Below are 10,092 nucleotides of genomic sequence, written 5' to 3' on the forward strand. Positions count from 1 at the left end.
ACCTGGCATTGCATAACACCAGCCGATGATCCCGGGTCCGAGGATCTAAAGTCCCTGGAGGTTGAGTAGAGCCCTGAGGATCGGAGCATCCACAAGCTTGTAAGCAGCGTGTGCGTGCTCCCAAAACCCGATATGGTCCTCTGCTCCCGCCATATCTGCCCCTCCCACTGACCGTACCAATCACACCACCCCCTGTTAACCCCCCAGTCTCTTCCCTCACCGTTCCGCGCCCCTCAGACTGGACTGGCCTTGGCCTCAGAGAGGGCTCCCCCAAGTCCCCTCGGGCCAACCCCAAACCCCCTAAAAATTTTGTAAAACATCCCTCTAAGAAGACACGTAATTTTCTTCTCCTTAGTTCCCTAGTTACTGTTGCTGTATGCCACCTCTCGGGGTTCCACACCCCTTCATCGAGGCAGGCTCTTGAGATGGTATTAGGCCATGCCTGCGCGATGGGGGAGTCGCGCAGGGCCAGCAGTTCCTTCCTGGAATACAGTCAATCCACAACGGGGAGTCCAGCAGCAGAGTGGGGGGGAGGGAAAAAACCTCATGATAGTCAAAGTCAGGGTCGTAGATGGATGACGAGAAAGCAGCAACGGTTTATTGTTCTTGTTGTCTCCCATAAGGGGGGGGGAGATGGCAAAATCAAAGTCCGCCGGGCCCCACCCGCACAAACCTCCAGATCCACCTCCAGATCCACGCCGGGCCCACACCATCTCCACAGAGGCCGGCTGCAAGTTCTTCTGCTGGAGGGCCTCAAACCGGAACAGCCCTCTTCTAGCCTGAAAGCTGCCTAGCACTCTTAATGAAGCTAAACTGATTACCTTCAGTACATTGTCCTTTTGCAGTGTTTGGCTATCCTTTGTTCAAACTTATCTGAGCAGTAACGGAAAATGTCTGGTGGCCATGGAGATCTTCTTAATGCTGGTTTCAAGGGCTGGATGGCTTGGTTGCATATATTTACTAGATATTTGAGCATGGCCTCCCAAATTACAGCAGATTTGGTGCAGTTGCTGTTTTAGCAAGTATTTCTTTCTTTCCTTTCTGTAATCTCCTATTAATTTACTTATTCCTGTAGTTAATATATGGGTGGATGGGTCACATTCAGAGATATGATTACAGTTGAAAATCAGATACACCAAGGATTTCTTCAGCTCTTTGTGTCCTTTAAATGACCTGGATTGGAATCCTTGTGAGGGATGATGATGATAAAAGATTTATGAGAAGGATATTTCAGCTTTTCTTCTTCACAGTGTTTTCATTGTCTTTTAAAAAAATAATTATATAATAACACATCAGTAACTTATTGGATGAACTGAAGTGGCTAATATAAACATTTTATCTCATTATGAAAACTAAAACCAATGCAGTAATTTGTTTATGAAAAAAGCTCTTCTGCATCTAAGGTTGTTGCTATATCTTCCTCAAATGTCAGTCCTTTACAATTGGTTTTCAGCAATTTGTTCAGGCAAGGGACCATTTCTTATCCAAACTAGATGGCTTTATCAAAGATGTGTGGGTACATGCCTTTGACTGTGACTTTCTCAGTTCCTTGGTGAATGAGAAAAATAGTGACATTTGTACTCTGAAGGAAAAACTGGAGGACCTTCCTGGGGCTCTTTCTGAAATGATCATCGCTGCAATGCTGACTGACTATTGTTGGACACTACAATGAGATGTAACAGACACTGAGTGTTGTGTCCTGAGCCTGCGGCAGCAGGCTCGGACGTTGTCATGGCAACGGGCTGCTGTAAGCTGCCCGGGGCCAGACAAACCGGCGCCAGCGTGGACGCATGCGCAAGGTGCTCTGCCAGCCTGCGCGCATGCGCAAGGCACCAAGAGCGCGGAAAGAAGTAGCAAGTTTACCCGGACAGTTTCTGTTGCTGTAGAGAGAGTTGCAAGAGGCCTGCGAGCCTCCGTTTTGGTCTCAGGAGTTCGGAGCTGAAATAAAGAAGGTTTCTGTTACAACAGCATGTCTGCCTCTCCATCATTGCTTAACCAAGGACTTAACACTGGCAACGAAGGTGGGATTCATCTTGCAAGCTGAAAAAAGGCTGTAAGACTTACCTGAGGAGTCCTTGGAGCAAGGAAGAAGGCGTCAAGACTCAGCACTTGGCCTGCCAGTACAGCGTCGCTGGAGGTAAGCTGACTGAGAGGCCTATTCCTGATTAGATTGCAAGATGGCAAAGATTGGGAGGCTGTCAGAATTTGATGTAAGTCGACCAGAGAGGTGGGAGACTTACGTGGCAAGAGCAGAAACTTACTTTAGAGTAAATCAAATTAGGGAAGATGGCTTAAAGGCTGCAACCCTCTGTGTGTATGTGGTCAAGATGTATTTGAGATTGCAGAGAACTTGGCAGCCCCTGCTCCTCTAGAGTCTGTAAATTACACAGACTTGAAGAATTTACTGAGGGAACATTTCCAACCAGAGATGTCTATAATTGCTTGGAGACATAATTTTGAACAGAGAGATCAGAAAGCAGGAGAATCAGCCAAAGAATTTATTGCAGCATTAAGAAGAGCAGCCAAACCATGTGAATATAAGGATTTAGAAGAGAGGCTCAGGGACCGTTTTGTATGTGGGTTAAGGAACAGAGGCCTACAACAAAAACTTTTTGCAAAAAAAGACTTGTCGTTCCAAGATGCTGTGAGAGAGGTCACAGCTGAAGAGGCGGCAGGCGGGGCAGTCAGGCACATGCGGCCTAACAAGAACGGTGCAGAAGAAGCTTCTGTGCACCTGGAAGAAGCGCAGGAAGACGCTGAGGAAGATCCTGAAGAAGAGGTGGATCATCTTTTCCCATCTACTTTAAGGAAGAAAAAGGAAAGCAAAGACAAAGCTTCAATAGGGCTCAAGTGCTTCGGGTGTGGAGGTCGCCACAAGAGGGCCGACTGCAAGTTTCGTTCAGCCGTCTGCAGAGCGTGTGGAAGACAAGGCCACATAGCAGCTGTTTGCCTAGGACAAAAGAAGGTACAACATCGAGAAGAATTGCATCTGAAAGGTACCAAGGTCCCCAGCCAAAACAGGGTGGGCTTCTGTGCGTCACGCAGAAGTGTTTGTAGAACAGGCACACACAAACCGCTCAAAAAGAAGTTGTCTCTTAAGGTGAGACTGCAAGGGATTCCTTTAGTTATGGAGCTGGACACGGGGTCCGCTCTTTCAATTATTTCCCTTCATACATTCAGGAAGATTTGCAATAGCAGTGGGTTTCAGACAAAACTGAGGCCTTCCAATATAATTTTGACAGACTTCCAAAACTCTAAGGTGTGTGTAAAGGGGGAGGCCACCCTTACAGTGCTACACAAGAGTTTTGAGGGTCCCCTAGATGTGTTGGTTGTGGGGGGGGGACAGAACGAGTCTTATAGGGCTCGATTGGTTTGAGGCTTTGGGAATTCAAGTCACGGGATTACACAGCTTGCAAACACAAAGCCTAGCAGAAGTCTGCAAGGAATTTGCAGATGTGTTTAGTTCACAGCTAGGATCCTACAAGGGGCCTCCAGTTTCATTGAGACTTGACCCCAACATCACACCTATTAGGGTAAAGGCTAGAAGAGTGCCTTTTGCTTTAAAAGGAAAAATTGATGCTGAGTTGGATAAGCTGATCCAACAAGGCATTTTAGAGCCTGTGGATTCAAGTCCATGGGAAACCCCAATAGTCACGCCTCTTAAGGCTAACGGGGACATCCGTATATGTGCTGATTATAAGTGCACTATTAATAAGGCATTACAACAGCACGCATACCCCGTCCCAGTAGTCAGTCACATTCTGGCTTCACTTAAAGGAGGGAAGATTTTTGCAAAGCTTGACTTGGCTCAGGCGTATCAACAGTTACCTGTTGATAAAGCAGCTGCTGAGGCACAGACAATTGTAACGCACAGGGGTGCATTCAGAGTTAAAAGACTGCAATTTGGGGTAAATGTCGCACCAGGCATATTCCAAAGCGTCATGGAGAGCACACTAAGGGGCATTCCTGGTGTCTGCCCTTATTTCGATGATGTTCTCATTGCTGGAGAATCCATACAAAATTTAGCAGAAAGATTGAGGGCTGTGCTGTTGCGTTTCAGAAGAGCAGGTTTAAAGCTCAAGAAAAACAAGTGCAAAATAGGGGTCACTTCTACAGATTTTTTTGGGATTCAGAATAGATGCCCAAGGCATTCACCCCGCTGAGTCTAAGTTAAAGGCAATACAGCAGGCTCCTCGTCCTAAGTCAAAGGGTGAACTGCAGGCTTTTCTAGGTCTTCTTAATTTTTACAATGCTTTTCTACCTCACAAGGCTGCTGTGGCTGAGCCTCTACATAGGCTTTTAGACAAGCAGGCAGTCTGGCAGTGGACCACGGTCCACGAACGGAGTTTCAATGAGGTCAAGACCTTGCTTACATCTCATGATGTACTTGCTCATTTCAATGAGAAATTACCTGTATGCATCGCCTGTGATGCTTCCCCTTATGGGGTGGGTGCTGTTCTCAGCCATTTGAATGCTGATGGAACCCAGGTTCCTGTTGCTTACTATTCTAGGACCCTGTCTTCTGCTGAGCGCAATTACGCTCAAATAGACAGAGAGGCTTTGGCCATAGTGGCAGGTGTTAAAAAATTCCATGATTTCTTATATGGCAGGCACTTCACAGTCTACACTGACCATAAACCGCTGTTGGGATTGTTTAACACCAGTAAACAAACTCCCCAGATCATTTCCCCTAGAATGTTAAGGTGGTCTATTTTTTTGTCAGCCTATGACTATTCTTTAATTCACAAACCTGGTAAGGAAATGGGCCATGCAGACGGTCTCAGTAGGCTACCCCTACCAACAGTTGAGGCTGACCCCGCTCCTGCCGTTAATCTTCTGTCTATTCAGGAGCTGCCTGAATCTCCACTTAACGCGAGGGATGTGGCGGCTGAAACCGCCACTGATGCCACACTTACTCGTGTGCTCTCCTGGGTTCTATCGGGGTGGCCTGACAGAAGCCTGGGCCCTGAGTTCCACAATTTTTGGCTCAAGAGGCATGAGTTATCCACCTTTAAGAGTTGCTTGCTGTGGGGCAGCAGGGTGGTCATTCCTGCCTCGCTGAGGTCCAGGATTTTGTTTTCCCTCCATGAGGGCCATCCTGGCATAGTCCGGATGAAGGCACTTGCACGCAGTCACCTGTGGTGGCCGGGACTAGACAGGGATATAGAGGCCCATGTGCATGGGTGTCACCTATGCCAGCGTTCACGGCCAGAAATGACACAGGCCCCAGTACACAGGTGGGAGGAAACACTTATGCCATGGTCACGTGTCCACGTGGACTATGCTGGGCCGTTTCAGGGGCAATTCTTCTTGGTGCTTGTGGATAGCCATTCAAAGTGGCTGGAAGTTGTGCCTGTCTCGTCCACTACTACTGCCAGGACCATCCAGGTGTTGCGAGGCATTTTTGCAGCTCACGGTTTGCCAGATGTCTTAGTTTCAGATAACGGCCCGCAGTTCACATCGGCGGAGTTCCAGGCTTTCCTCCAAGCCAACATGATCCGGCATGCGACATCGGCTCCTTTCCACCCTTCCACCAACGGCATGGCTGAAAGGATGGTGCGCGTCACCAAGGACGCCCTGAAGAAGCTGACTTACAGGGATTGGCACCACAGGGTGGCTGACTTTCTTCTTGCGCACCGCACCACTCCATCAGTTGCTACTGGGAAAAGTCCAGCAGAACTCCGTTGGGGTCGCAGACTGACCACTAAACTGGACAGGTTGCATCCTGATAGGTTGGCACCCTTGGAGTCTCAACAACGGGCGCCGCGGTGTTTGACAGTGGGTGCCCCGGTTTGGACCAGGAATTACGGTCCTGGTCATCCTTGGATTCCTGCGGTCGTCTGCAAGGTTACTGGGCCTCTGTCTTATGAGGTTTCCATGGAGGGCGGCCGCATCCTGTGGCGGCATATTGACCAGCTGCGGAAAAGAATGGACTCTTCTTCTCCTACGCCGGGGTTTTCTCTGGGGGGGGGAGGGGGACCAGGAGGGGCCAAGGGAAGGTCTGTCTCAGGGTTCCGCAAGTGTGACAAATGGGAATCCATGGGAACATGAACCAGTACAGCAATCACCACATACTCCAGCCAGGGAGTCACCCAGGGGGTATTCCAACAGTCCACAAACCCAAATCAGTACTCCAGACAGGGAGATTAACAGGTAGCGTCCTCACAACTCAAACTGTACAAGAGAGCTGGCACATAATCAATGGAACTGGTCAAATACTGCAATTGCTTCCAGAAGGAAGTCTGTACAAGGAGAAGTAGCCAGAGAGGTGAATCATGACTCTGGTTCATCTGGCACAGACCCCGGGGTGGTTGGGTATTGGGGCACTGAAGAAGCCATAGACAACCCGGTCACAGGGCGTGGAAGTGAACACCCGAGCAACCAAGATTGGTCCATTGTGGACCTGGAGAATTCTACAGTTCCGAGTGATGGGGAATGGCATCCTGAGAGCCCTGGTAGTATGGCTGTAGACAGATCGCCACGATGTGGCAGAGAGCAAAGTCCTGGTCTGTGTAGCCCGGTGGGCAAGCAAGCAGGCCAGGCAACAGGAGCCAGGTCACCAGGAACACCAGGGTATCAAAGAAGGGTCAGCCCCGCCACACCTTGTACACAAGGGAGCGTGGAAAGTTCCTCGGAGCTGAGGAGGTCGCAACGTAACAAACGGCCTCCACAGTACCTAGAGGATTTTGTAAGGTTGTTGTCAACCTGCTAGTAAGGTATGGGAGTGTTGGCGAATATTTTCAAAATAATAGCATGGTACCATTTAGGTGCCTTAGGCTAACCAAGCAATCCACATATATGTTATGTATGTCTAAGGTACCACGTTCCATCAAGGGTTGCAGACATGCTCACACGTATGTGCATGTATGTGGGCAAGTTTCATCCGGGGGTGAAGGGGTGTTGTGTCCTGAGCCTGCGGCAGCAGGCTCAGACGTTGTCATGGCAACGGGCTGCTGTAAGCTGCCCGGGGCCAGACAAACCGGTACCAGCCTGCGCGCATGCGCAAGGCGCTCTGCCAGCCTGCACACATGCGCAAGGCACCAAGAGCGCGGAAAGAAGTAGCAAGTTTACCCGGACAGTTTCTGTTGCTGTAGAGAGAGTCGCAAGAGGCCTGCGAGCCTCCGTTTTGGTCTCAGGAGTTCGGAGCTGAAATAAAGAAGGTTTCTGTTACAACAGCATGTCTGCCTCTCCATCATTGCTTAACCAAGGACTTAACACTGAGTATCAATGAAAATCAACAGCACTCCTAGCTCTGTTGAACTGTTGCATGTCAGAAACATTATTCATTTAAATAAGTTACAGTCATCAAAGAATTTAATATTTTCTAGATTCCTATGTAATAAAGTCATTCTGAAATTATATTTGTGTTCAGTCTGAAGGGGTCTAAAATAATCACCAAAAGTTTTTCTAGAAGCAAACCATTTGAAATAAATTGTTGTCTCGTATGAACAAATAAAAATAAATGTGGTGGAATGGAGTAGTTACCACTCCATTCTTCTCCTAAATTGATAGTTTTTCTTGTGATTGACAATTACTATGGTGAAAAATAAAAGGCAGTCTTCTCCTTTTTTCTGTTTTGCTTTTCTCTTTTTAGTCCCAATTAAGTCTCAATAGGTTTCCAATTCAAATTACCTTTATCTTCTTATTTTGTCAAATCCACACATTATCTACTATTATCCTTAATAATAAATACTCAGCATTCCTATGAAGGGAAGGTCTGGTAGGTTAATGAAATTAATTTTGCTATTTACAAAGGAATGTTAATTAGAAAAAAAAATTAACTCTGTTTTTTTAAAAAATATTGTCTTCTTCATCTGTAGAAAACTAAATATAAAGACAATTATTGCTATAATTATCAAAAACATTGTTATTAATTCTGCCTGTTGTTAAAGCCTCTCTGGCAAAGTTATATCCAGTAAGGACTGAAACCTTATGAAGAGTATAAATATTCCCTGGCTGTCCTCATATGTAGATTGAATGATTTGCATTCAAGGTTTCAGAATAATTGTGCGAGAATGGCATAGTAAGGCAAATTATGTTAATATATTTTTGAAGTTTCTAAAATATCATACAAACTCTTCTATAGATATACATCTGGCATAATGATTATCTTACTCTTGCTTTTATCTCATATGGTCTGGAAATGTGATGTGAGAAATTGCATTATTAGTGATCCTCTCCCTATTTCTCACAACTATTTCCAACCTGGTGATCTCATCATTGGTGCCATTAGTTCTCTTATGTTCATGCCTATAGAACTAGAAAGCCTCTTGGAAGGTCCCCATCTTTCATTTACTGGTGAAGCCATGTAAGTGTTACCATCTTACACTGTATCGTGTAAGAGATTTCAATTCTATATATATATATAGAAAGTTTTTCCTAGATCGCGTCACGGGTCCTGACTGGCCAATCTGCACTTTGGTTGTGGTTTGTGTGTCATTGCCTGCATTCTCTCTACTTTTCTTACATGTGTGTGCATTATTGCCCCCTCCCTTCTCGTGTAATCGTGACTCAGAGGGATTTTTTGTCTTCTTTCTTTGCTCGCCTGTGAATACTGCCTCTTTAAGTTGTTTCCTCTTCTCACATTCCTCCCTAGTAATACCCTTTCTTCCGTCCTCTCCTCCTCTCTGTCCGTCATTTGCATTCCCATTGTCATTCTTCCTGCTACGGGGCTTTGCTCTAAGCATCTCCCCTTGGCTCCTATTCTCCAATCCCTCCCCCTCATCGGGAGGTTTGTCAATCCCACAGCTGTTGTCTCCTCTCACATTTACTTTTCCCCTTCTTTTGTTTATGTTGGCGATACTTTCTAAGGTGTTATGGGGATCCGCTCCTAATCCCTGCCGCCTCAACCGGACCATCGGTATGGGATGTGCTGTCGGGCATGTCTGCTCCGTCATCCCTTCAGGCTGGTTCTCCCCTTCTTCCCCACATGGGGGGTTTGGAAGAGTTCTCAGTCTGTTGGTCGTCTCCTCGTTGCCAACCATCAACTTCCTTGATCCTCGGGAGTGTGTACGCACCCCCAAGGTGGGGGGATCTTCTAGTCCCTGAATATCTCCCCTTTGCCCATGCCTGGGGGATGTTGTTCCTCACGGAGACCGTTTGTGGCTCCGTGTTCTACCCATTCTCCGGGGGTATCCACGTGCTTTTGGGGTAGAGACGGGTGGGGGGGTGAAGGTGGTGGTGGTGATGGTGGTGGTGGTGGGATCCCTCGGGTGTTGGTCAACTTGTGTTCGTGTGTATGTGTGAGGCGTCGTTCCTTCTAAGCGCTTCATATGGTGTAGGGGGGTGTCTGGTTCATTGTGAGTTGGGCCTTTGATGTCAATAGGTTTCCTTGTCCATTGCCGGTGCATGCCTGCTCTTGTAGTTGGGGGTTTTTTTAGTTGCTGGGTATTCTTTTTTTCTTTTCTTTTTTATTAAAAGTTTTATGAAGATTACAGTATAAACCCCCATATCCACCCCAAAACCCCGCCCTCCCCCTCCCCCACTTCCCAGAGCTGAACACAGGGTTACAAATATAATAATCAAAATCTATCTAACATTAACCAACTATTAAAGTAACCAAATCCATAATGCGCTTTAACTCCCCTTTAACACAAATTTAAACAAATTAAAATTAGACATATTCATCACCTAAGTATTAAACAATACAATACTAATATTAAAAATAATAATAATATCATATAATTAAAACTAACAAAAATTCCATTAAAATAAACTATTAATAATAACAATACTCTAGAGTTTACTCATAACCCAAATGAAACTTTTTAGTCCCATATTTATTCTGAATATAATCTATCCATCTTCTCCAGACTGAGATATATCTTTCTTGTGACTGATCTTTCAAATAAGCGGAAATTTTAGCCATGTCCGCTAAATTTGACACTTTAAGTGTCCATTCTTCTATAGTAGGCAAAGAGTCCTTCTTCCAAAATTGGGCTACCAATAATCTTGCAGCTGTTATAAGATTCAACATCAAATTCATTTCTTTAACATCCAAATCTTCCATAATGCCTAACAAAAATAACTGCGGTGTAAACTTTATCTTTTTCTTAAAAATATTTTGAATATTCCACCAAATCTTAATCCAAA

General features: G+C 46.0%; 1 pseudogene; it reads left to right on the forward strand.

Moving 5' to 3' along the window:
- The first annotated feature begins 3,127 nt into the window (after positions 1-3,127).
- LOC107296588 overlaps positions 3,128-10,092 on the forward strand; it is a 106,106-nt pseudogene continuing 99,141 nt past the window's right edge.

The sequence above is a fragment of the Protobothrops mucrosquamatus genome, unplaced genomic scaffold (assembly GCF_001527695.2).
Source record: "Protobothrops mucrosquamatus isolate PMUCROS unplaced genomic scaffold, P.Mucros_1.0 scaffold2881, whole genome shotgun sequence".
NCBI classification, from domain to species: domain Eukaryota; kingdom Metazoa; phylum Chordata; class Lepidosauria; order Squamata; family Viperidae; genus Protobothrops; species Protobothrops mucrosquamatus.